General features: G+C 42.8%; 1 protein-coding gene across 5 annotated transcripts in view; it reads right to left on the reverse strand.

Annotated features, from left to right (window-relative positions):
- LOC145406647 (uncharacterized) overlaps nt 1–25,768 on the reverse strand; it is a 488,439-nt gene that overhangs the window by 254,646 nt on the left and 208,025 nt on the right. The gene's annotated exons all lie outside the window — the stretch shown is intronic.

Genomic DNA, 25,768 nt, shown 5'->3' on the forward strand with positions numbered 1-25,768 from the left:
TAGATGGCATGCCCAATGACATAGACTACACATTCATTCAGAGACCACTCAAGACTTTGCAATTCTGGTTCCACCTTACATGCTAGATCATCTTTACTGACATACATTTCAAATTTTCTATGTGTTAATCACATAAAAAAAGGGGGGGAGGGGGTCAACCCATCACATGGATCTCCAAACATAATTCACAGGATCATTCCAATCCACAGTCAATTCTCCAGATTTATCCTCTTCCTTAAATTGCTGTCACACAATTACCTACAATATTCATTCAACAATCCTTTTGTCTTAACTCACTTCACCTTTAAAACTCATTCAGGTATTCCTGTTTTTTCCAACACTTTGTATTTCCATTTTCCCAATATGACCATATGAAACAGGGATGTGTCATGTCTCCATGGTTGTTCAATCTGTACATGGATGGGGTAATAAAAGAGGTACAAGGTAGGGTAGTGGATGTTGGCGTGGCCTTGGTGAGAGAGGATAGTGTTTGGAAACTCCCTGTACTGTTGTTTGCAGATGATACTGTGTTGTTGAGTGAAGACAATGGGGAGCTGCAAGGCTTGGTGGATGAGTTTGGGAGAGTGTGTAAGAAACGGAATCTAAAGGTGAATGTAGGGAAGAGTAACGTGATGGTCTATGAGAAAGGTGAAGTCAGTGAATGTACAGCGAGGTTGGATGGTGAGGAATTGGAAAATGTGAGTACGTTTAAGTACTTGGGCAGTGTGATGAGTAAGGATGGAGGTTTGGAGGGTGAAGTGCTTGAAAGGGTACAGCAGGGAAGAAAGGTTGCTGGGTCTTTGAAAGCAGTGATAAGAAGCAGAGAAGTGAGCATGGAAGTGAAAAAGTTACTACATGACAGTATTGTGATACCAACTCTAACGTATGGAAGTGAAGCTTGGACATTGTTGGAAGGACACAAGTTAAGAGTGAGAGCAGTGGAAATAAGTTACTTAAGAGGAGCCTGTTGAGTCACATGGAGAGACAAGCTGACAAATGAGGATATAAAGGAGCGTTGTGGTGTGGATGTAGATGTAATAGGAAGCGTTATGAGGAACACACTGAGGTGGTTTGGCCATGTGGAGAGGATGGAGGGTGAAAGACTGACAAAGAGAGTGTATGTGAGTGAGGTGGAGGGGGGAAGAGGGAGGGGGAGGCCGAGGATGAGATGGAGGGATGGGGTGGAGAGGTATATGTGAGTTGGGAGCAGGGCAGTGAAATGGCGGGGGACAGGGCGACTTGGAGGCGATTTGTTTGTGGCCACCCCAAACGGGATTGAGGCGTCTGGCAATAGATAGATAGATAGATTTAAATACTCTTATAATCTTTTAACAAATGACTTTCCCATGCAGCAGCTTTGGTGAATCAACATTTCTCAGCATAGCAAATCTAGACAACCCAAACATTCTTTATTGATTCCATTTCTCTCTCTCTCTCTAAATTTTCACACACTTACCATACCACGCTCACACTTGTACATGAATCTAGGCAATCACAAACCTTCATGCAGCCTCCATACTCTATCTCCTTTTTGCACCAGGGAAAAAGGCTATAAGTGTGGAAGCTGAGAAACAAAGAAGCAGCAGATGAGTACCAGGCTAAAGTAGTGAAGGAGTTGGAGTCAATGAATTTGGAGCAATGTAAGCCATGGTGTAGTGCTGCAGGGTTAACAAATATGAAGAAAGGTATAGCACAATGGGATGCAGAGGCTGAAAGAGCAGTGGAGGAAAAGAGGAAGATGTGGCTAAAGTGGATGTAGAAGAAGGTCTCAAATGAAAGAAGAGATTACTCAAAGAAACATGCCAACAGACTATTCAAGATGAAAAAGAAAATGAAGATTCTTGAAGAAAAATGTATGGAAATTACTATGGAAAAACAGAAACTGTTTTGGAAATGTGTGAAAAAGTTAAAGTGAAAAGATGTGTGAAAGTGTGAAGGATGGGAGTGGAAGATGCTTACCTGTGGAAGTAACGAAAGCAGCAAATGGAAAGAACATTTTGAAAGGTTAATAAAAAATAAAAAAAAGTGACAGCAGAGAGGCTGTAAACATACTTCATCTGGCTCTAGTGAAGGTAGAGAGAAGGAATTTAGTGTGAGGCAGTGTAACATTTGCAGAAGTGAAAAATACTATGAAGTGGCTGAAGAGTGAGAAAGCAGCAGGGGTTGATGAGGCACATGCAGAGATTATTAAGTGTAGTGGATGGAATGAAGTGTTTGCTTGATAAGATAGCACACATAAGTGAAACTACCGGCAGAGTGGAAAATGGTTGTGATTGTACCCCTTGTATTGAATCATATATAAAGGCTCCAACAGCCTTGGTCAACTCATGGGAATTCTCCACACTAATCAATCTCTGGCAGCCTCCCTATTCAGTCCCTCATCCAAAGGTCATATTCTATAACCCTGTCCCAGGTGTTTTCCATCTGCCTCTCACAACCCTATCCCCGATGTTCACACTTCTCACCCTCTGCATCCAATTGTCATCCTCCATCTCTCAACATGCCCAAACCATCTTAACCTACCCCTCCTCATCACAACACCAATGTATTCCAGTCCAATTCTTCCTCTTGATTCTTCCGTAATCCTAACCCCCTTAGGCCTCACATTCAAGGACGCACTACATATTCATCTAATCATTGTAATTTCTGAATGTTTGCAACTATGCATATCCTTTCCTTCCCTTCGCACAGAGTGAGTGCCCTCTCAATGTTAAGTAAGGGCAACAGCTCCCTGAACTTCTTCTGACCACTCCTTACCTTAGCAACAGAGGTAGCTCCAGCCACACCTCCAGCATATTACATCTCCCCCCATATAACAACTCGACACACTCTGGATATGCTTCAGATACTATCCATCCTCTCAACATGCCCAAACCATCTTAATCTGCCCCTCCTCATCACAACACCAATGCATTCCAGTCCAATCCTTCCTCTCTTCATCCATAATCCTAGCTCCCCCAAGCCTCAAATTCAAGGACGCACTACACATCCATCTAATCACTGTTATTTCTGAACGTCTGAGGCTATGAATATCCTTTCACTTCCTTCACACGGAAGGAGAGCCCTCTCAATGATGGGAAAGGCAACAACTCCCTGAAATTCCTCCACTCCTTACCCTAGCAATGAAGGTAGCTCAAGTCCCACTTCCAGCATATCACACGTCTCCTAAATAACAACTCCTCCATGTACTCTGGATCCTTCAGCAAGATAAATCCTTTCACACCTGACAATCTACACATGCTCTCCCCGACACACTGCATGCACAAAATCAGCACTACTTTGCAGTCTACCTCTAATACCATTACATCTCATATGCATACACTTATCATGAACACTGCACAAGATGGAGTTATTTCCCACATCTTTGCGGCAGACTGCACATGGCCACAGTCCCTCTGCTTTAAAAGTACCACCACCAGCCATAGACATCATCACTTGTTTTATCCAAATTTATTCTCAAACCCTTGTGCCACCTTCCATCTCTCCATTTCTATCCCTGTGGAGAAATAATGGCAAGCGAAGTGAGTGCAAAAATTATTGTGGCACAAGTCCCTGGAGTGTTGTATGACAGGTATATGGAAGAATGATCAAAGAGAAAGTATGGAACATATCAGAAGGCCTGGTGAGTGATGAACAGAAGGGCTTTAGGAATGGTAGAGGATGTGCGCAACAAGACAGATAATGCACAAGGCTTGTGAGAAGGATTAATAAGGTACCTGAGGTATTTATGGATCTGAAAAGAGTGTACAACAATGTAAAGAGAGAGAGATTACCAAAGGCTCTGTGTATGTATGGTGTAGATGGTAAACTGCTGAGCGCCATTATGAGCTTTTACGACGGTAGTGAAGTGTCCGTAACGGTACGTGAACATCTAAGTGAATGGTTCAAACTCAGTGTGGTGTGAGACAAAATGTGTGATGTTCACAGGGTTGTTCAATAGATTTATGGACATGAGAGAGTTAAAAATATATATAATGGAAAGAGGGATGGCACTGGTAATGAGAGGTGAGGGATGGAGTATCTCATATCTGATGTATGCAGGTGATGTGGTGCTGCTTGCATATAGTGGATAGAAACTTGGTAGAATGGTGCAGTTTTGCTGATGTCTGTGAGCATCATGCCATGAAATTATATGCAGATAAGAGTAAAGTAATGGTTATTGAAAGAAGGTAATTCCCCGTGTGATATGGTGGTGGTGGTAGTAGTACAGTAGTAGTAGTAGTAGTAGTAGTAGTAGTAGTAGTAGTAGCAGTAGTAGTAGTAGTAGTAGTAGTAGCAGCAGTAGTAGTAGTAGTGGCTGTTCCCTAAGCAGTCTGGCCAAACAACCCTGTGTCCCTAAGGAATGCCATAGCCAAGACCAGGCTTTCCCACAGAGCTCTCAAGGAGTGTATGTTGTGTTGTTGGTGCAGGCGATTCTGTGCAATGCAGTCTTCTATAATGTGCTCAATAGTATGGGGTCCTGTGTTGCATCCTGGACAGGCATCAGCGGCGGAGTCATCCAGCCTCTCCTGATAACTCAAGAGGGCTGGACGAAGCCCAAATCTCAGCCTGGCCAGGTAGACCCTGTCCTCACAAAGGAAATAGGATTAAGAAGGGTGGATATCAGGAGGCCGTGCATGCAGCTGTGTGTTGTCTTTAAGTGACTGAATGAAGCAGTGAGTGATCTGAGTATGGATATGTTTCTGGAAGCTGGTCTGAGGCAGGCAAGGGGGGAGAGATGACGGTATTTGTGTATGATGTCGTGTGTTGGGTGTTCTTTTGATGTTCCTTTTTTTTTTTTTTTTTTTTTTTTTTTTTTTTAATGTGTCTGACTCTGGGCAAAGGCTTCAGGGCCTACATCTCAGGGGCAGTGGCCTATCACAAGGCCCAGTAGTCCTCCTACACCTCCACATGTCACCACTTTGGCGCTAACACCCACCGTCCATACTGAATACATGCTAGGGCTGTCTCATACAGGACGGGTGTACTGATATTAGCGGACAAGGACTGACCAAACGATGATGACCCAGGACCGGACAAAGGACTTGGTAATGAGTACATGGAATGTAAGAGGAGCGAATGATGAGGTGAAAGAGAGAGAGATTGTCCAGGTGCTTGAGGGTGCGAAAGTGGATGTATGTGGAATAAATGAAACAAAATGGAGAGGAGAAAGTGTGAGAGAATGGAAGTATGGATGGGGTATACGTGCAGGAGTAGGTGAGAATGAGAGGGCAAAGGAAGGAGTATGTATAGTTGTGAGTAAAAGATGGAAGAGGAGCATAAGACAATATGGATCAGTTGGGTCAAGGATTGTGTGGGTAAAGTTGAAAGTTGGAATACAAATGTGGGCGATTGTGTGTGTGTAAGCACCAACGCAAGATCGTGCTAGAAGAGTTCTGGACAAATGTGGAAGTGTGCATGGAAAAGTTTGGAAGGAATGAGAGAGTGTTTTTGATTGGTGATATGAATGGTAAAGTTGGGAATGTGAAGGTGGATGGAATAGTTGGTGAGTGGGGTGTGCCTGCTGAGATATATGAGAATGGGAGTGCGTTAGTGGACATTTGTGCTGGGAGGGGGTTGGTGATAGCCAATACCCTCTTCAGGCATAAAATGATCCACAGGTATACATGGCGAGTGATGAGAAGGGTGGGTGGTGAACTGAATGAAAGGAAGGCAATGATTGATTATGTGTGTGTGGATGAAAGGATGCGAAGATGTGTAAAGGATGCAAGAGTGTATAGAGGTTGGGGGAGTGGACTTTCTGACCACTACTTGGTGGTGGCCAGAATTAGAATGCAAGTAAGATGGAAGAATAGAAGAAGGGAAAGACGAGAGGAAGGAGTAGTTGCAAGGAGAGTGGAAAGGGTACAAGAGGATGAGAAAAAGGCAGAGTATAAGAGAGAAGTGGAGGAACGATTGGGCAAATATGAATTGGAGCAGATGGGAGACGTGGAAGGTGTGTGTAAGATATTTACAGAAGTAATATGTGCAGCATGTGATGTGGTGTGTGGACGGAAGAGAAGACGGAGGGGGGTGCAAGGAACAGCGTGGTGGACTGAAGAGGTGAAACAGGCTGTGGCACAAAAGAAGAAAGCATACAATGAATGGATGAGAAATAGGGGCGTGGAAGAAGTTGAGAGGCGGAAGAGAGAGTTATATGTGGAAAGAAAGAGAGAGGTGAAAAGATTAGTAAGAGAGTAAGAAGAGAGTGGATGAGGGATTTGGAAGGAATTTGAGTGTAAAGTAGAGGGACTGTAAGAAAATGTTCTGGAGAGAAGTGAAAAGAGTAAGACAGGGTGGAAGTGAAGTTAGCAGGGGAGTGAAAGATAAAAATGGTAGATTACTAGTGGAGAAGGGAGAAAAAGTGAGCAGATGGAGAGAACACTTCAAGGAATTGTTGAACGTAGAGGATGGAAGTAATGCGAGTATAAGTGGCTGGAGAATGGCTGGGAGAAGGAGGGAGGTGAGAAGACACGAAGAAATCAGTAGGATAGAAGTTGTGGAAGCAATGAAGAAAGTTAAATCGGGGAAAGCCCCAGGAATTGATGGAGTGTGTGGTGAAATGCTGAAGCATGGGGGAGAGATAGTAGTAGAATGGATGTGGAAGATGTGCAGATTGGCCTGGGAGGAAGGAAGAGTCCCGGAGGATTGGAAGTCAGGTATAATTATTACCTTGTACAAAGGAAAAGGGGAAAAAGAAGTGTGTGGTAATCATAGGGGCATTTGTCTTCTTAGTATAATAGGAAAAGTATATGGTAGGATACTTATAGACAGAGTTAGAGAAAGAACAGAGAAATTAGTTGGAGAAGAACAGGGAGGCTTTAGGAAGGGAAGAGGTTGTGTAGATCAGATATTCATTATTAGATCTTTAGTGGAAAAGTTTCTAGAGAAGGGAAAGAAGTTGTATGCGGCTTTCATGGATTTGGAGAAAGCATATGACAGGGTGGATAGACAAGGATTGTGGAAACTGTTAAGAATATATGGAGTAGATGGGAAGTTGTTGAATGCTGTGAAGAGTATGTACGATGGTGCGAATGCTGCAGTGCGTGTGGATGGTGAACTAAGTGAATTTTTCTCTTTGAAAGTTGGGTTGAAACAGGGATGTGTCATGTCTCCATGGTTGTTCAATCTGTACATGGATGGGGTAATAAAAGAGGTACAAGGTAGGGTAGTGGATGTTGGAGTGGCCTTGGTGAGAGAGGATAGTGTTTGGAAACTCCCTGTACTGTTGTTTGCAGATGATACTGTGTTGTTGAGTGAAGATGAAGGGGAGCTGCAAGGCTTGGTGGATGAGTTTGAGAGAGTGTGTAGGAAACGGAATCTAAAGGTGAATGTAGGGAAGGGTAAAGTGATGGTCTTTGAGAGAGGTGAAGTTAGTGAATGTACAGCGAGGTTGGATGGTGAGGAATTGGAAAATGTGAGTACGTTTAAGTACTTGGGTAGTGTGATGAGTAAGGACGGAGGTTTGGAGGGTTAAGTGCTTGAAAGGGTACAGCAGGGAAGAAAGGTTGCTGGTTCTTTGAAAGCAGTGATAAGAAACAGGGAAGTGAGCATGGAAGTGAAAAAGTTACTACATGACAGTACAGTATTGTGATACCAACTCTAACGTACGGAAGTGAAGCTTGGACATTGTTGGAGGGACACAAGGCAAGAATGAGAGCAGTGGAAATGAGTTATTTATGAGGAGCCTGTGGAGTCACATGGAGAGTCAGGCTGACGAATGAGGATATAAAGGAGCGTTGTGGTGTGGATGTGGATGTGATAGGAAGCGTTATGAGGAACACACTGAGGTGGTTTGGCCATGTGGAGAGGATGGAGGGTGAAAGACTGACGAAGAGAGTGTATGTGAGTGAGGTGGAGGGGGGAAGAGGGAGGGGGAGGCCGAGGATGAGATGGAGGGATGGGGTGGAGAGGTATATGAGAGAGGGGGGTGTGAGTTGGGAGCAGGGCAGTGAAATGGCGGGGGACAGGGCGACTTAGAGGCTATTTGTTTGTGGCCACCCCAAACAGGATTGAGGCGTCTGGCAGTAGATAGTAGATAGAGATTTTTACGACATGTCAGCGGGTCATCTGGTAGATCAGGAAAGTGTGCCTTTTTTTGAAATTCAAATCCTTAAACTGTTCCCTGCCCCAGCCGGGATTCGAACCTGGGTCCATCAGGACTGCAGGCCGCCTCTCTACCGATTCAGCCACGTGTGGATGTGCTCCCATATATTGTAGTGGATGGTTTGGGGTTGTGGAGGCTGTGGCGAGAATTTGGGTGCCTCTCATGTCTAGATGATCCTTGACTTTGAGGACTTTGGTTTCTTGGTGTCGGTGGTCTGTGGGTGTAGTAGCTATGCAGGCTATGATTATTTTTAGGGCCTTGTTCCATATGGTCTGTAGTGTGTTGTAGTGTGTTTTAGTTAGGTTAGAAGGCCAAGCAGGATTTGCAAAATTCATCAATGAATGTATACAGTATATTGGTTATACTGTGGTGGTGGTTTCTTTGCTGTGTCCAAATGTTGTATGGGCAAGTGACCTCATGGCAATGAGTCTTGGTGTTAATTTATCTTTAATGTTTGTGATGTATTGTTTAAATGACAATGATGTACTGTATGTTACACCAAGGATTTTGTGTGTGTGTGTGGGGGGGGGGGGAGTGTTGTTTATGGTGAGGTGTGGAATGTGACTGTTCTGCTGTCCAGTGTGTAAGAAGGGTCACTGTAGATTTGGCTGGGGCTATTTTTAGCATGTTTGTGGTGAACCATTTGTGTAGTGTGCCGAGGTAAGGTTGGAGGATGAGCGGCTATGTTTGTACTTTGATGAGTACATATAAGTGTTATGTCGTCAGCATAGGAAGCTATGTGTATTTGTAGTGTGAGGGTATGTTGTGCACGTATAGGTTAAAGAGAGTAGGGGACAAAACAGATCCCTGGGGGACGCCATTTGTGAAGTTTCTGATGTTCGAAGACTGACTGGCAAATGTTACATGTGCAGATCTACCTGCTAAATAGTTTGCCAGACATCTTTTTGTATTACTGTGCATGTTTGTGTTTAATATTTTGTTTGTGAGGTTGTGGAGGGGGATGGCATCAAAAGCCTTGCTAATGTCTAGTGTGACTATACTCGGTTTCACGGAGTCTGACGCACTGATTCTGGCGGCTGAGGACAGGTGGATTTGGTAACACTGCGCGAAGCTTTTGGGAGGTGACTGGTCAGTTTCCGTTGTTTGAACGTGATCCAAATTGACTTTGTATTCTTATCAAGGCACCTCACTTATTTGTAAGATACCGGATTATAGAGATACAAATTAAAGGAATCTTTAATGATAAATATGTGCCTTTTAAATTACTAGAGTTAAACCTGAACGACACTGATAACAAAACTAAGTAAAGTCGCGACTGGACGCATACGGACAACAGTCAGCAACTGATTTAAATTCATTTCATTATGTTTGATTTCATTCACATAGTACGAGGTTTTATTATAACAGCAGAGTTCAACTATTATTCTCTCATGGGGTTTGCTTTTATCTTACTTTCCTTTCTTCCACCATTAATTAAAATTTGGATCATTCTACACTGATGTAATCCATTACTTCCCCACCTCCTCTCTGTCGAGGGGACAGAGATACATCATCTTTGACTCGGTGCATGGTGGCCGGGTATAGCGTGTCCATCTGTCTGTCTGTATGCCTATCTCTTATAATACTTATGAAAATGTTAGAAAAATCAAACACCAAACTTATTAATGTAAGAAGTAATTTTACTGAATCTGACTATGAATACAAACAAATGCAGCTTTGTAAAGCAACTGTTACCTATGAAGATAATGAAAATGTGTACTGGTATGTACACTATATATACTGAGAAAGCATGTATTGGCCTCTGTGTGTGTGTGTGTGTGTGTGTGTGTGTGTGTGTGTGTGTGTGTGTGTGTGTGTGTGTGTGTGTGTGTGTGTGCTTGCACAAATCATAATTACTAGAAGCAAAGGTAAGCGTATCTAGGGTAAGGTTGTATATTAGTGGATGAGGTAATGAAGGGCATAGTGTAGACTGTCGACTGTGACACTGTGCAGTAATGGTGGAATAAACATTCGAGCCTTCACAGGACCTCGGGCCCATCTTGCTATGAACGTCTGAATTCCCGCCACAGTCGCTGTGTCCGTATTCATCCAGTTGCGACTTAGTTTTGTTATCAGTGTTGTTCAGGTTTATCTCTAGTAATTTAAAAGGCACATTTTTATCATTAAAAATATCATTGCTTTAACTTGTATCTCTATAATCCGATACCTTACAAATAAATGAGGTGTCTTGATAGGAATACAAAGTCAATTTGGATCACATTCAAACACAACGGAAACTGACCAATCACCGCCTGAAAGCTTCGCGCATTGTTACCAAATCCACCTGTCCTCAGCTGCCACAATCAGTGCATCAGACTCTGTGAAACCGAGTATAGGAGTGTTCTGTGTGGCGGCCCGGCTGAATTCAAGCCATCAAAAACTCTCTGTGTAAGGTCTGCAAGAAGAGTGTTTCTGGAGTGTAGTGGACTAAAACCATGTTATAATGGGGCTTGGGGGGGCAAGGTGTAATTAGTTGTAGCACCAGTCGTTCAGTGACTTTGGAGGGAGTGCAGAGGAGTGTGACGGGGCAGTGTAAGGAAGGTAACGTGGGGTCTTTGTTGGGTTTGGGGACAGCGATGATAGTGCCATGCTTTCAGATGCTCGGTATTATGCTGGGTGAGTAACTGTAGTTTGGTATGTTGGTGAGTGCTTGTATGCCTTGTGGTCCAAGGTGTTTAAGGTGTATGTTGCTTATGTTGTGTGGTCCAAAGGCAGATGAGTGCTTAAAGCTGCTTATGATGTGCTTTGTCTGGTTGTAAGTGACAGGTGTGAAGTCTGGGTCTGTGGGGAACTGTCTCTTGCATCGGATGATACGTCAGTCATTGTGGTGGGGGTTTACTGTAGATGGCTGATATGTGAAAAGTGATTGATGAGGGTGTTTGCTTGAAGGTATGGTGTCTGTTGTTATGATGGCAGTGCTGCAGCTGAAGAGTGATGTTGTTTAGTGTTTTGCAGAGTTTGCTGGTGTTTGTTTTGTGATCAAGTGTTTGGAGATAATTGTTCCAGTTTAGTGTTTGCTGTTCCGATATTTTACTGTTTATCTGAGTGTTGAGTTCTTGTATTTGTTGTATGGTGACTTGTGTAAGGGGTACTGGGGAGTGTCTTAGTGTGTCCCATTGACTGATGAAGTCTTGAATTTCTGGTGTGAAGTTGGGGCTGTCTCTCTTTCTGTTGCCTCTAGGGATGTGTCTTTTGTCTGCATTTTGAATAATTGTACTTAAAGTGTGCACAGCAGTGTTGATGCTTGTGATGGTTGTACTGTTTAATGTTTCAAAGTGTTGTTCTGTATCAGTTGTGAAGGCCTCCCAGTTGGCTCTCTTATAATTAGTGTGTGCGTGTGTGTGTGGCCAGCTGGGGTGATTCTGGTTTTGGTAGTGATGATGACTGGGAGGTGGTCAAAGCCAAGGGTTTTGACCACTCTCCAGGATGTTGTGGGGACAAGGTTTGGGGAGCAAAAGAAAATGTCTGGGGATGATGGGAGGAAGAGGGTTTGCTGTGGGATATGAGTATGTTGATGGAGATTATTCAGTATGAAAAGATTGTCTGTTTGGGATTGTAGTACCAGCCCTCTGTCTGTGTCAGGGTTGTTGACATGCCTGGCCGATGCCTTGGCGTTGAAATCACCACCCAGGCAAATGCTGGGAATGTTAGTGATGCAGTGTATTTGTGGAGGGTAATTGTGTGGTACGGTGGGGGACAATTGGGGGGAATGTATGTATTGGCGACTGTCATGCATGATTTGTTACCAGTGCATATTTTAATTGAGTGTATTTCTGTTGTGGTGTCATGTGGGGGGAGAAGTAATTTTGTGTGTGCACTAGTATCTGGAAAGGTGATGGATTTGTGTAACAGGGTGATATGGTGGAAAGAAAGACTTCAATTGAAAAGAGTGTAGGCACCTGGGTGCAATTACTGCTGTAATTCAGTGAGACTTCAAAATTTCACATGTATCTAAGCCATCTGATAAACTTAGTAAGGCACCATTTTTTAAACTAATGTATATAAATACCTCATTATCATCATCATCCGAAACTCTCTTCCCTCTCAAGGGCAGGGTGAGGAGTAGCAATGTCAGGAGAGCCAAAGTTTGCCCAATTCAATGGGCCACACCTCCATTCACTCACCACTCAAGCCCTCAAAATCCTGGCTCCATCAGAGAGTCCAAAAAAATTTCACCAGATTCTGAAGCTTCACATATACCTACAGTATCTGAAAGAGTCAATCCAAAAGCTGTCATGTTAAAGACAGGTGCTACATCCCTGGTTATGCACTTCACAAAAAATTCATCCACCCAGCTAGGGCTCTTGTCAGTCCCTTAGTCTCACTAACTTCCATACCTCTCTTCCTCACACACTCATCCACCATCTCTCTCCACCTTCTTCTTGGCCTACCTCGCCTCCTCCCTCCAGTGAATGATATAATGGGTAATGATGGAGTTCATTTCGTTTTTTGTTTCATTTTTGAAGGCTCCAATATGCTTGCTTTCTGACATTGAAGTAGCTTCTTAGATGGTTGCTCCATCTTCAAAATGAGTGCAACAACAAAAAATGGCCAAGATCAGCGCAGACTGAGAACAGGTTGAGACCAAGGCTGTCACGTCTCACCTCTCCCAATGTCATATCATCTCTGGTGTTTCCCACCTCACTGCCCCCTCCTAACACTCACATTCCCATTGCTTGACATATGACATAATTTTGCAGAAAAAAGAAAAAGGAATAAATTTGGAAAAAAAGTGGTCATATTATATACTGCATAGAAAACAGAGATTTCTGCAGGGAATTAACCTCAAAATTGGAATTACAAAAATAATTTGTTGAAGAGGAAAGAATTGTCTTACGGCTGTCAAATTTTTACAGTGCACGAGAGATGCTTGTAGCTATTTTACGGGGTAACTCGCAAAATGCCTTTGTCAGTCGAAAATCGGTCTCTGCTGGTGTCCCCTCCCCTCAACACTTCCTACTATCTGCACCCAATTATCATTCCCCATCCTCTCCACATGCCCAAACCATCTCACTCTACCTCTCCTCATCACAAGACCAATACACTCCAGTTACATCCTACCTCTCAACTCTTCCATTGTAAACCAAGCCCCCCCCTCCCTTCGGCCTTGCTCTCACGGATGCATTGCATATCCATCCAATCATTGTCATTTCTGTATGTTTGAGCCTGCCAATATCTTCTACTTTTACTACCCATACAGTATTACACTCCTAACATATGCTACATACAAAGATCCCTTAGCATACAGGAAGAGGCAACGCCTCCCTGAACTTCTTCCAATCATTTCTCACCCTAGCCACAGAGCTAGCTCCAGCCCCACCTCCAGCACATAACATGCCTCCCAAATAACAAAACTCTTCCATCCATCCATCCATCACCCAATCCTACATTGCCCCAGGAGGAGCATAGGAGCCCGGGGCTAGGCAGTTGGTCCCAACATTTAAGATGAGAGTGACCAGCCTCACTCATCCCTGAGTGGTATAACATGAACAATCAACCCCAACCACCCCTTGGATATAAACCTTCACCGGCTCAATCCAACTGGAACGCAATAATTACCCACTAAACCACTAGACGCCAAAATTTGGTTATGTGGTTACCACCCAGCGTGGTAAATGGTTTCCTGGTGTACAGGAAACCATTTGACTTGTCACTCAGTGTAGGGTCACCCATAGGCAGATGGAAGAGGAAAGAATGAAGGAAAGAAAGACAGAAGAGGGAGTGAAAAGTCACCCACAGGCAGAAGGAAGAGGAAAGAATGAAGGAAAGAAACACTGAAGAGAATGGATGGAAAGAAGGATGGAGAGGAAAGGGCAAACACCTGAGAGCAGCACTACATCAAGTGAGTGGATGGTGAGCGGGGGCCCCCACCTACCACAGACAAAACTCTTCCACACATCCAAAAGACTCACCAGCAAGTTCAATCCCTTCACACATGACAATCTCCACCTGCCCGCCTCGACAAGCCACACTCGTAAAATAAGCATTATCACGCAGTCTACCTCTAATACCACTACATCTCTTATGCACCCACTTATCACAAACACTGCACAAGATGGAATTACAGTGGATTCTTGAATTTCGACAGTTGAGAATTCGATGAATCAATTTCGATGCATTTTGGAGTGGTCTGGCTACCTTACTTTTCAATGCAAAGTCGCGTATTTCAATGCTCTCAGGGCCTGACTCCAACTGAAGCAAGCAAAGATAATACTTTTGATGCGAACCAAAATGCTAGAAGTGAATGAAAATAATAAGAAAAAGTATGAGCCTAACCTTATATCATATGTGAAATGTGCTCTCAGGGCCAGACTCCAACCAAAACAAGCAAAGATAATATTTTTGATGCGAACCAAAATGCTACAAGTGAAGGAAAATTATAAGAAAAAGTATAAGTCTAACCTAATAATGTATGTGACATGTCAAGAAGAGAATGAAAATCAATATCATTTATTCATATATGGAGCACGTGATGATAAGATTCCGAGACAATTCACCATCAAGTCAATTCGCCATCAGATAATTCCCTGTCAAAACATGGACAATTTCCCGTCAGGACAATTCGCCCCCTGGACTATTCCCTGTCCTTCTATAAATATACTTACAGTATTATTAACCCCTATCCGCCGGCTGACGTGTATGCACAACAGGATTCAGGGTGCGGAGGGCCGCCAGCTGACGATATACCGCACTCATCTTCTCGCCACTGTTTGAGAGCGGGACCATTTTCTGTGATACCTACGGGGTAGGTAGGATCCCCAGGTACCCCGCAGTTGCACGGTTCAGTTTGTGCTCGGCACTGGTAGTGAGAGGAGCTATGTCATCTTCCTTGACATCGTCCGATTCTGTCCCACTGCATGAAGGGCCAATTGCCTCATCAACCCCCACGAAAATTCAGCCCTTAGTGCCACGTAAAGGGTTTAGTGATTGTGCCATAGGACGTGCCCTTGACAATACTGTCTCCTCTTGTGTACTCAGCCAAAGTAAGTCCTCTGAGGAGAAAAAAGCTACGACGTGGAGAGCTCTCTCTCTCTTCCTCCAACCCCTACTAGCCCTCCGATGTCAGAGAGGGCTCTCCGACTTCTCCAGGAGGAAGGGTCAGTCTACGAGAGTGATGATTTTGGCGATGAGGAGGCGCAAGATGACCCAGGACATCGGGAAAGTGATGCGGACATGGCGGTCATCTGTGGAAAAAAAACGCCACAGAGCCGTTTCCCCCACACTCTCGCCGCCTGCTTGCCAGTGTATCTTCCTCCAGCGCTCTCCCACACCTCAACCTACCACTTCAAGGGCAGAATCTCCACAATCAGGCCCTTCGGAAGTGGTATGAGTACTGAGCAGGTGTGTGGGGAAGTGTAAATAGTGTACAGCAGTGAGGACGTTTGTGTATTTTCAGCTATTCTACTATCTACTGCCAGACGCCATAATCCCGCACAGGGTGGCCATTTGACTTAAATGAGTGAAATATGTGATATTACAAGTGAATTATAGAAAGAGCTAAGATATAAGTCTTTCATAAGTTCTACAAGTGAATATAAGTGATTTAGAGTAAGTGCAATACAGGAGTTGATACTGTTTATTGGATAATGGTTAGAAAATTATTGGATATACCCTGAGTTTGCCTACTTGTTACTTGAAAGAAAACCACTGTGAGCAGGCCACAATGAACAATACCTGCTTCACTAAACTTCAATTATTTCACTCAATACTCAGGGGGATTGTGCCAAATATGAGCATCAGTGTATCTGTGATGTGAAGTACAAATAATGTTAGTTGTGTAAAACATTTATATGATTTTCACTATAACCCTGAATAGTACAAAGCAGTCTGATTTACAGTACAAATAATTACCTCATACTCTACAATCATGCATGAAAGAGCAACAGCACTTACTTGTCAAAGTGCAATTACCCATAATCGTGACGTAAAGTGCTGTTCTAAGTGTCTTAGTAAAGGAGAAATATGATTATTTACGGAAGAAGTGAGTACAGAAAAACGACGAGATATTTCCATTCCAACACACCTACAAGGCATAGTGGCATGATAGTGTGGGCGATAAATCCTTGGGTGAGCCACATGAACTGGGTGATGACTCATTTTCACAGCGGTAAGTAAGAAGGAGTAGAAAAAACGAGTGGAATATTTCACATTCCAAGGATGCACGGGCAGTGTTTAAATCACCACTCCAGTCAGTGCCGCCAAAGCTTGCCGGCCAAGACAAGGCCACTGCCAGTGGCGCTAGCTCGGAGCCGCGTGGCAAAACATGAAAAACCACTTGTCTTGAACTCACCCTTACTCATCGATGCGACCACCTAGAGATCTCGGGATACCTTCATTGGAAAAAGGAAGAGTTGGTGAGTCTTATGAACTTTCACTGAATTCTCTAGGTTTTATAGTTTGTCAGATATAAGGGTTTGAAGTAAGGGTATTTTTTCCAAAATCTCGGAAATCGCCCGTAGGGAGGAGTGTGCAGCTGCTGGGAACCCCCCGCCGGCTAAGGGTTAATTAATCAATACTGTACTTTAATAACTCGAAGATATAACAAGAGAAATTAAAGGAAAAGAATCAATAATAGAAATACTAAAACAAAATCAATTACAGGTGGTAGCAAATACAGAAGGCAGAATACTGAAATGAAGAGAAGTACAGGTACAGTAATTATGAATATAAGGAGCAACACAGAAATGAACAATAGAGGCTGAGAGAAAAAAAAAAAGTCATGTTGTTTAAGGACAAGAGCTCCCGGATGAGAGTAGGCACCAACAACAACAGGCCATGTGCAAGGCGATGCTCTGTTGTCGGTGGCCATCTTGTGACTGTCCTGCCAGAAGCCAGCCCTCTACAGCCAAGTGCCGCACTTTCAGCCTGTACCTTCCACGTGTGGACGTGCATTTCACTGCAATTTAGTTGTATGTATTTTCTTTGTATTTCGTCGCAACTTACCTGTTTCAAGATGGCATGCAAGACTGGTTCTTTGGGTGGCTGTGGTAGCCTAACGGATAAGAGCAGCCTGGCACCTCTAAATCTTTGCAGCCAAAGGAGAAATAGCAATACAGGAAAGGGCAGGAATACACCAAGTATACACTTGCTGACAGTATGGCAATACAATGCAGAGCTACAGTTACTTAACCACAATTATAGTTCATAAAGTTTACAGGGGGTGTGGGCAAAAAATCATGATTTTATGTAGCTAGGTTCAGAGGCCCCGGACCCAAACTAATTTTTCCCATAAGAAGTTAAATTTAAATTTCGATGATTTGAATTTTGCAGTGATTTTTAGGTACCCATGCCCATCGAAATTCAAGAACCCACTGTACTTCCCACACCCACCTGACAGACTGCACATGACCACTTTCCCTCTACTTTGACAGTACCGTCACCAACCCTAGATATCATCACTTCTGTTTTATCTGCATTTACTCTTAAGCCCTTGTGGCCCATACCATCTCTCCACTTTCTGTATCTTTCCTCCATCTCCCTCTCATTCTCTGCTATCAACACCAAATCATCAGCATACAACATCTCCCACGGGAGTCCATTTCTGAAGGGCTTCAAGTACCATGAAAACAACAAGGGACTCAAAACTGACCCCTGATGCACACCAACATTCATGGAAAACTCATCACTCAAATCTCCATTCACTCTTACCTGAGTGCGAGCACCCACACATATAGTCATAACCACCCCAATCAGCCACTCCTCCATCCCAAGCTATCTCACTGCCCACTTCTCCACCTCTCTAGGGACTCTGTCCAAGGCAGTCTCCAAATCAACAAGAACAATGTACAGTTCCCTTTTCTTTCCTTCATATTTTTCCTGAAGCTGTCAAACAATGAATCTGGCATCAGTAGTCCCCCTGCCGGGTATAAACCCAAACTGCATATCATTAATATTCGCTCTGTCTCTAATCATACCTTCTAGAACTCTCTCCATTGCCTTCGTTATCTGATCTAGAGCTTTATAATTCTATAATATCCTCCTTCCAGGGCAATACCCTTCACCTTGTACACATTTACAATTACACTCTTCAGCCAATCATCTGGGACAATACATTCACATATATAATCATATTTATCAGGTCAGTGACTAACCTCATTCCTATATCTCCTGAGGCCTTGAACAATTCAGCAGTTACCCCAGACACACCTGCTGCCTTCCTCACCTGCATCCTGCCTATTGCCACACTCACAGTAGCAGTGTCAATCAAAGGCCAAGGGCTAAACACTGTATCTCCTGGCTCTAAACCTTCCTTGTCCCAAGCTCCTTACTCAACAACTGGCTATAATGCCCTCTCCATGCATCTTTAATATACCCACTGTTCACCATTTCCTTCATCATTCTTCACACATTGCTCACCTACAATACCCCAATTATCCTTCTTCATGTAATTTGCCACCTTAAATATCACATTCCTCCTTTCCACAAAATTTAGGTTACCAAGTAAAAGTCTCTGTGACTCAGACTTCACCCTGTATACCTCCCTTCTAGCCCAATGCTTAGCAGCTAAGTATTCCTCTTTGTTACCATCCGTCTTCCACTCCCAGAATACCCTTCTACGCTCTCATCCCACCAACAGATTACTTTATGTCTTGGTTGTTCTCTTGACCGACCGCATACTGCACCAGTAACTCTCAAGAGGTTGTTCTTGAAGGCTATGTACTGTTCATTAACACCTCTGTCAATGGCTCCCTGTTCAGCCACCACTCTCCTCATCTCAATATAGAAAGCATCCCTTACTGCTTGGTTTTCCAGCATCCATATTTTTCTCCTGGTTATATATACATATATATATATATATATATATATATATAACCAGGAGAGAATGATAATGGTAAGAAACTGAAGGACATGTGTCAGGGAACAAGGTTGTGCATCTCTAATTCTTATTTCAAACACAAAGATGCATATACATTTACATGGTATAGAGGCAAGGACGATAATGCTGGAAGGAGTCTGATTAATTACGTGCTCGTAAAGAAACTGACTGCGGGTAATGTTGCTGATACAAGGGCAGTGAGAGGACAAAGTGGAGGTTTCTCAAATCATATGATTGTGGTATGTAAGTTCATGCTGAGAGGCGTGAGACAGACCAAGAGAGAGAGAAGCAGTCAGGGAGAGAGACTGAAAGTCGAGAAGCTGAGGATCAATGAAATGGCAGATGAATACAGGGCCAAAGAAGAGGAGGAATTAGAATCAGTGAATTGGAATGAAATGGATCTGGACAGCCTGTGGAATACATCTTGGGACTGCTTAGTCAGGATTGCAAAAGCAGTGTGTGGTATGGCAGGAGTAACAACAAAGAAGAAAGTACAGAATGGAGGGATGAAGATATTCAGAAAGCAGAGGAGGAAAAGAGGAAGAAGTGGCTTCAGGGGTTCAGCTGAATTATGCAGTGAATATACTGAGAGCATGAAGCACGTAAAGTGACTAGTGAAGAGGAAAAAGGAGGAGGTAAATGATGATCAAAGAAGAAAATTGAATGCAAATTACTCAGAAAATAGGAAGATATTCTGGAGAGGTGCAGATGTGTAAATGTATCTGGAACGAAATGTGAAAGTGTGAAGGATTAAGTGGTAGATTATTAACCCATGGCGATGAAGTAAAGACTAGATGGAGAGAATATTTCGAAACTCTGATCAATGAGAATGTAAAAAGCAAAGCAACTGCTACCATGATGGGTACTGGAGGTGTAAAGAGAAGGAATGCAGTGCACATGACAGAGGTGAAGAACACTGTGTAGCAGCTGAGAAATAGGAAAGCAGCTGGAGTTGGTGAGGTGTATGCAGAGATGATTAAGTGTAGTGGGGAGAGTGGAATGATGTGCTTGTTGAAGATATGTGAGAAGGCATGGATGAGTGAAACTGTGCCTGTAAAGGGGAAAAAGGCTGTGATTGTACCTCTGTACAAAAATAAAGGTGGGCTAAAGGAATGCAAGAATTATAGTGGAATAAGTCTCTTTAGTGCTGCAGGGAAGGTGTATGGAAGAATTATAAGATAAACTTCGATATAACAGACTGCAATAAACCAAAATTTGTCTTCATCGGAATCGAGGAGACTATCTATCTCTCTATCTATTGCCAGATGCCATAATCCTGTAAGGGGTGGCCATTTGACTCTGAGATATTTGTTTTACGGGGAGAGGCACTAACCCTCCACCAACCCACTTGCTGTCACGCAGGGAAACGACTGGACTAAATTCTTATATATCGGAAAAAGTTTGATAATGCCAGAAGAGGTCCGGACTGCCTGGCCACTTTAGCTATGTTCACCACAATAAGGTAAATACAGTAAAAGATATGTTTATCGGTGTAGAGTACAGTACAGTATTATCATATATATTATACCATATGAATATTGTAGTGAATGTTTAATACAGTACAGTACTGCAAAGGTAGAGAAAAATTGTTGGTGTGCTCCAGACTAATATCTGATGTATCGGAAATAGTCCGAGTTAGAAAGGGGAAGCCCAAATGTCACTTTTATTGGACTTTTGCTTTTTTCAGAATGGCTTGGGCCCCAATTGGGGGAGGCGGTGGCTCAATCGGTAGAGAGTTGGCCTGCAGTCCTGACGGACCCGAGTTCAAATCCCGCTGAGGCAGGAACAGTTTAAGGATTTGAATTTCATAAAATCAGACTTTACTGATCTACCAGAAGGCCCGCCGACATGTCATAAAAATACCCCCGCTAATACCAATACACCAGTCCTGTATGAGACAGCCCTAGCATGTATTCAATATGGACGGTGGGTGTAAGCGCCGAAGTGGTGACATGTAGAGGTGTGCGGTACGTAGGAGGACTACTGGGCCTTGAAAGCAGGCTGTGAAGCCTATGCCCAGAGTCGGTCACATTTAAAAAAAAAAAAAAAAAAAAAAAAAAAAAAAAAATAGTCCATTATAGTGAGGTTCTACTGTACAAAGAAAGTAAGAGAGATATCAGAAGTCCTAGTGAGTGACGAACAGGGTGGCTATAGGATAGACAAAAGGATGTGTGGATCAATTATTTGCAGTGAGACAGATAGTGAAGAAGGCGTGTGAGATCGATAATAAGGTGCCTATGGCACTTATGGATCTGGAAAAAGCATACGACAAAGTAGACACAGAAGGATTGTGGAAGGTTTTGCACATGTATGGTGTAGATGCTAAGCTGCTAGGTGCTGTCAAGAGTTTTGATGATGGTAGTGAGGTAGGTGTAAGGGTAAATGGGACTCTAAGTGAATGATTCACAATCAATGTAGATGTGCAACAAGATTGTGTGAAGCCCCCATGGTTGTAAAATAAATATATGGATGGGGTGATGAGAGAAATAAAAACTCGAGTAGTGGACAGTGGGATGACGTAGGTAATGAATGGAGATGGATGGAATATCTCAAATTTGTTGTATGCTGATGATGCAGTGCTGCTAACAAATACTGTACTGGACAAGAGCTCGGTAGAACAATGACAAGCTTTGTTGATAGCTGTGAGCATCATGCCTTGAGAGTAAATGTAGAAAAGAGTAAAGTGACGGTTACTGAGAGAAAAGGTGACTCCCAGTGTGATGTTACGGTAAATGGAGAGAGACTGGAATTGGTGAGAGTTCAAATACTTGGATACTGACAGAAAGGAGACAAAAATGTGCAAAAGAAGTGTAGAGTGACATAAGTGAGGAAAGTAGCTGGTGCTATTAAGGTCTTAATAAAAAACAGAGGCTTGAGCTTCGCAGCTGCACGAGGTTTACATGAAGGAGTGTTAGTGTTAACTTAATCCTTTCGATACTTAGGGTAGCAGTGCAAACGTCACCCGCTCATTACTGGATGACGATGGCTGTGTCAAACCTAATCTCATCTGCCTGTTACTGGATGACGATGGCTGCGTCAAACCTAATCTCATCCGCTCGTTACTAGACAACGCAACCTGCGTCGAACAATATCATCCCTTGATTTTTTTTGCTTTATGTAAAGAAAAAACATAAATTTGCGCCAAATTTATATTCGCTGAACATTTTTATCAACACCATAAGCAAGTACAACTATTCAAGATTACGTGAATAAAAAATCAGGCAGATAGAGGCATAAATACTGGCAGGGGAAAAATTAATTTAGCGAAACACCGCTCCCACACTACAGAGTGACCATAAGATTATTTCTTTTGCGGTACATAAAACCGACCCGAACTGTCCAACAGTAAATGTTTATATATCAAAATGTAGCTAATGAAATTTCCTAAAACTATTTCTCAGTAACAATTACTAAAATATATAGATTTCTATTAGGAAACAAGAAGGAAAGAAAAAACATCACAAATTAGCCAATAATTTATATTCGCCGAACGTTTTTATCATCATAAGCAAGTACTGTACAACTATTCGAGATTACGTGAATAAAAAAATCAGGCAAACAGAGGCATAAATAAAGGCAGGGGAAAAACTAACTGAGCAACAACTTTGGCCCTAAGAAAAACCGCTCCCATACTGCAGTGCGATTGTAAGATAATTTCCTTTTGTGGTACGTAAAACCAACCCAAACTGTCCTACAGTAAACGTTTATATACCAAAATGTAGCCAATGAAATCTCCCGAACCTCCTTCTCAGCAACAATTATCATAACACATATATTTCTATGAGAAAACACAAAGGAGAGAAAAAGCATCATAAACAAGCACATAATTTATATTCGCCAAACTTTTTATCAACACTATAAGCAAGTACATCTATTCAAGATTACGAGGAATAAAAAATCACAGAAACAGAAACAAAACTATGGGTGTGAGGACAAAATGCTTAAGAAGTACCGCGAGCACGGAAACAGAGGGTGTTCTCCCAGCACTCGGCCAAGGTCAAGCGAGTCCACATCATGAGTGCTTGCCCGCGGTTGTATGCAGCCTGCATCATCCAGTAACAAGAGGGTTAACATGCAGATGTGAGACTATGGTGTGGCATGAAAATGAAAAGCCAAGAGTAAGAGCAGTGGAGATGGGACTGCTGAGGAATGTGTGTGGAGTACAGAGAATGGATATGATATGGAATTATGTGATTCGTGAAAGAAGCAGAGTGAGGAAGTCTGTGGAAACCAGAATCAAAGAGAGTGTATTGAGATGGTCTGGTCATGTGGAGAGAATGGATGACAAGAGAGTGGTGAAAAAGATATATCTGAGAGAATTTAAAGGAAGGAGGAGGCAAGGTAACCCAAGAAGGTGGAGAGATATGGTTGATGAGTGTGTGAGGAAAAGAGGTATGGAAGTTGAGGCTAAAGAACTGACAAGAAACCGAGCTGGATGGATGAAATTTGTCTAGAGAAATGCATAACCAAGGATTTGGCACCCCTTTTTAACAATGACAGCATCTGGATTGGCTTCCTCAGATAGGTATGTGTGAAGCTACAGAACATGGTGAATTTTTTTTTTTTTGGAGGGGGACCTATCTGATGGAGCCAGGATTTCGAGGGCTTGCATGATGAGTGAATGGAAGCGTGGCCCAATGAACTGGGCAAACTTTGGCTGTCTGGACATTGTTACTCCTCACCTTGCCCTAAGGTGGGAAAGAAGGTCCGGAAGACGGTGGTAATGATGATGATGATAACACACATGAGTGTCAAACTGCAACCTTGTACAGTTACATATAGCATAATAATGAAGATGTCTAGGCAAGATCTACATGTAATGTTTTTCATCAACTAAAGGACTGTTTCACTGTATAAGCTGAGCTTCGATGAAGTTGCCAAATGTCATTCATCCTCTTGTCTCAGGGTTATTGTCCTCTTATTGTCCCCATCTACTGTCTTCTTTCTTATCATATGCAGTAAATCACTTCTTTATTTTGACTACAGTGAGAATAGTGGCTGTAAATATTAGGACTAAAATCAGATAAGAATATATGAAGCTACAGAACGTGGTGACAGTTTTTTGGTTTATCTGATGGAGCCAGGATTCAGGAGGCTTGAATGATGAGTGAATGGAAGCATGGCCCATTGAATTGGGCAAACTTAGGCTGTCTGGACATTGCTACTCCTCATCCTGCCCTAGAGTGGGAAAGGAGGTATGGATGATGATGGTCAATGATGATGATAAAGTATACAGTAATAACTAATGGGTGCCGTCATTTAACACTTATTTCAACAGCATGTGTACACTATATATGTACTTAAATCCACACAGCCACCACACTTACACACCACCAGTACACAGTCTACTTCACTCTCAACTCGCTGCTTTCGGCCTTCAACTCTTATATTTTATTTTCTCCTTTCCCACTCCCCCACTTATGAACCTGTAATGATATTCAGTAAGACTATTAAGCTGCAAAATGGTGTCAAAGTAACAGCATTCATTCAGAGAGAATCAGAGAAAACAATGAAGAAAAATCTTCAATATAAGTCATTATCAGTTTCTTCCGTCCATATCTGATATCCCGATATCGACAGTAAATATCGGTATTGATTCAGTATTGGAAAAAGTGCAAATAGTGGCAAGAAATCGGTTTGGCGAATACCAGTTACAGCACTAGGTGCAATGACAGAAGAGATATATGTGCAAAAGTGGAAAGTACAGTAGAGTGGCATAGCAAAGGAAAGTGGCTGGTGCTTTGAAGGCCTTGATACAAAGCAGAAACCTGAATGTGGTGGCTGAGTGGCTTGAATGAATGAGTTTTAATGCCTACTCTTATCCCCTAAATACCACAAATCTCCCAGTCCCATATCCACAGATCAGCAAAATGGGTCTAATTTTTCAACTTTCGCCAAAGTAAAATTTGTTCTTATAGGATTCAAGAGCTTCAAATTACACACCTGAAAATTTATGTTTCACTCTTATATGAATTACGGTTACTGCAATATCGACTGAAAAAAAAAAAAAGTTACCTCTTGTGTAGAGGGGGGGGAGGGGACTGAATCAAAGTAAATTTTGGTCTTATAGATTTGAAGAGCTTGATTTTACACACCAGATAATGTACATTTCACTCTCATGTCTCTAATGGTTACTGCACAATCGATTGTCAAAAATATAAAAAAGTCACTCCTCACTATGAGCGAGAATGGGACATCCTTGAGAAATAAGGGGGAATAGGGAGGTGGAGGGAGTGTGGGACATCCGGAGGAGGGGAGGGGGGAAGGGAGGGAATATGTCTGCTGCACACACCTAATATGGTCTAGAGGGGGTATGGATTAGTTCCCATTGGCCATGTCCCATATACATCACAAAAGAGGCGGTGCTACCTTTTTTTTTTTTTTTTTTTTAAATGTGTCCGACTCTGGGGATAGGCTTCACAGCCTGCTCTCAAGGCCCAGCAGTCCTCCTACATACCATACACCTCTACATGTCACCACTTCGGCACTAACACCCACCGTCCATATTGAATACATGCTAGGGCTGTCTCATACAGGACTGGTGTATTGGTATTAGCAGGGGTATTTTTACGACATGTCGGCGGGTCTTCTGGTAGATCAGTAAAGTCTGATTTCATAAAATTCAAATCCTCAAACTGTTCCCTGCCCCAGAAGGGATTTGACCCTGGGTCCGGTAGGACTGCAGGCCACCTCTCTACTGATTGAGCCACCGCCTCCAGTTTTTGGTAGCCTCTACTGTTGACAGTTATAGGGCTTTCTGCAACATTTTCCATAACTGTCGTTCGACAACCACTGGTCTTTATTGATAAACAAATGGGTATGAGACTATGGCATGACATGAAAATGAAAAGTCAAAAGTAGTGGAG

This window comes from Coenobita brevimanus, chromosome 71 (assembly GCF_032717465.1).
Source record: "Coenobita brevimanus isolate Jiangsu-jjx chromosome 71, ASM3271746v2, whole genome shotgun sequence".
Classification (NCBI taxonomy): Eukaryota; Metazoa; Arthropoda; class Malacostraca; order Decapoda; family Coenobitidae; genus Coenobita; species Coenobita brevimanus.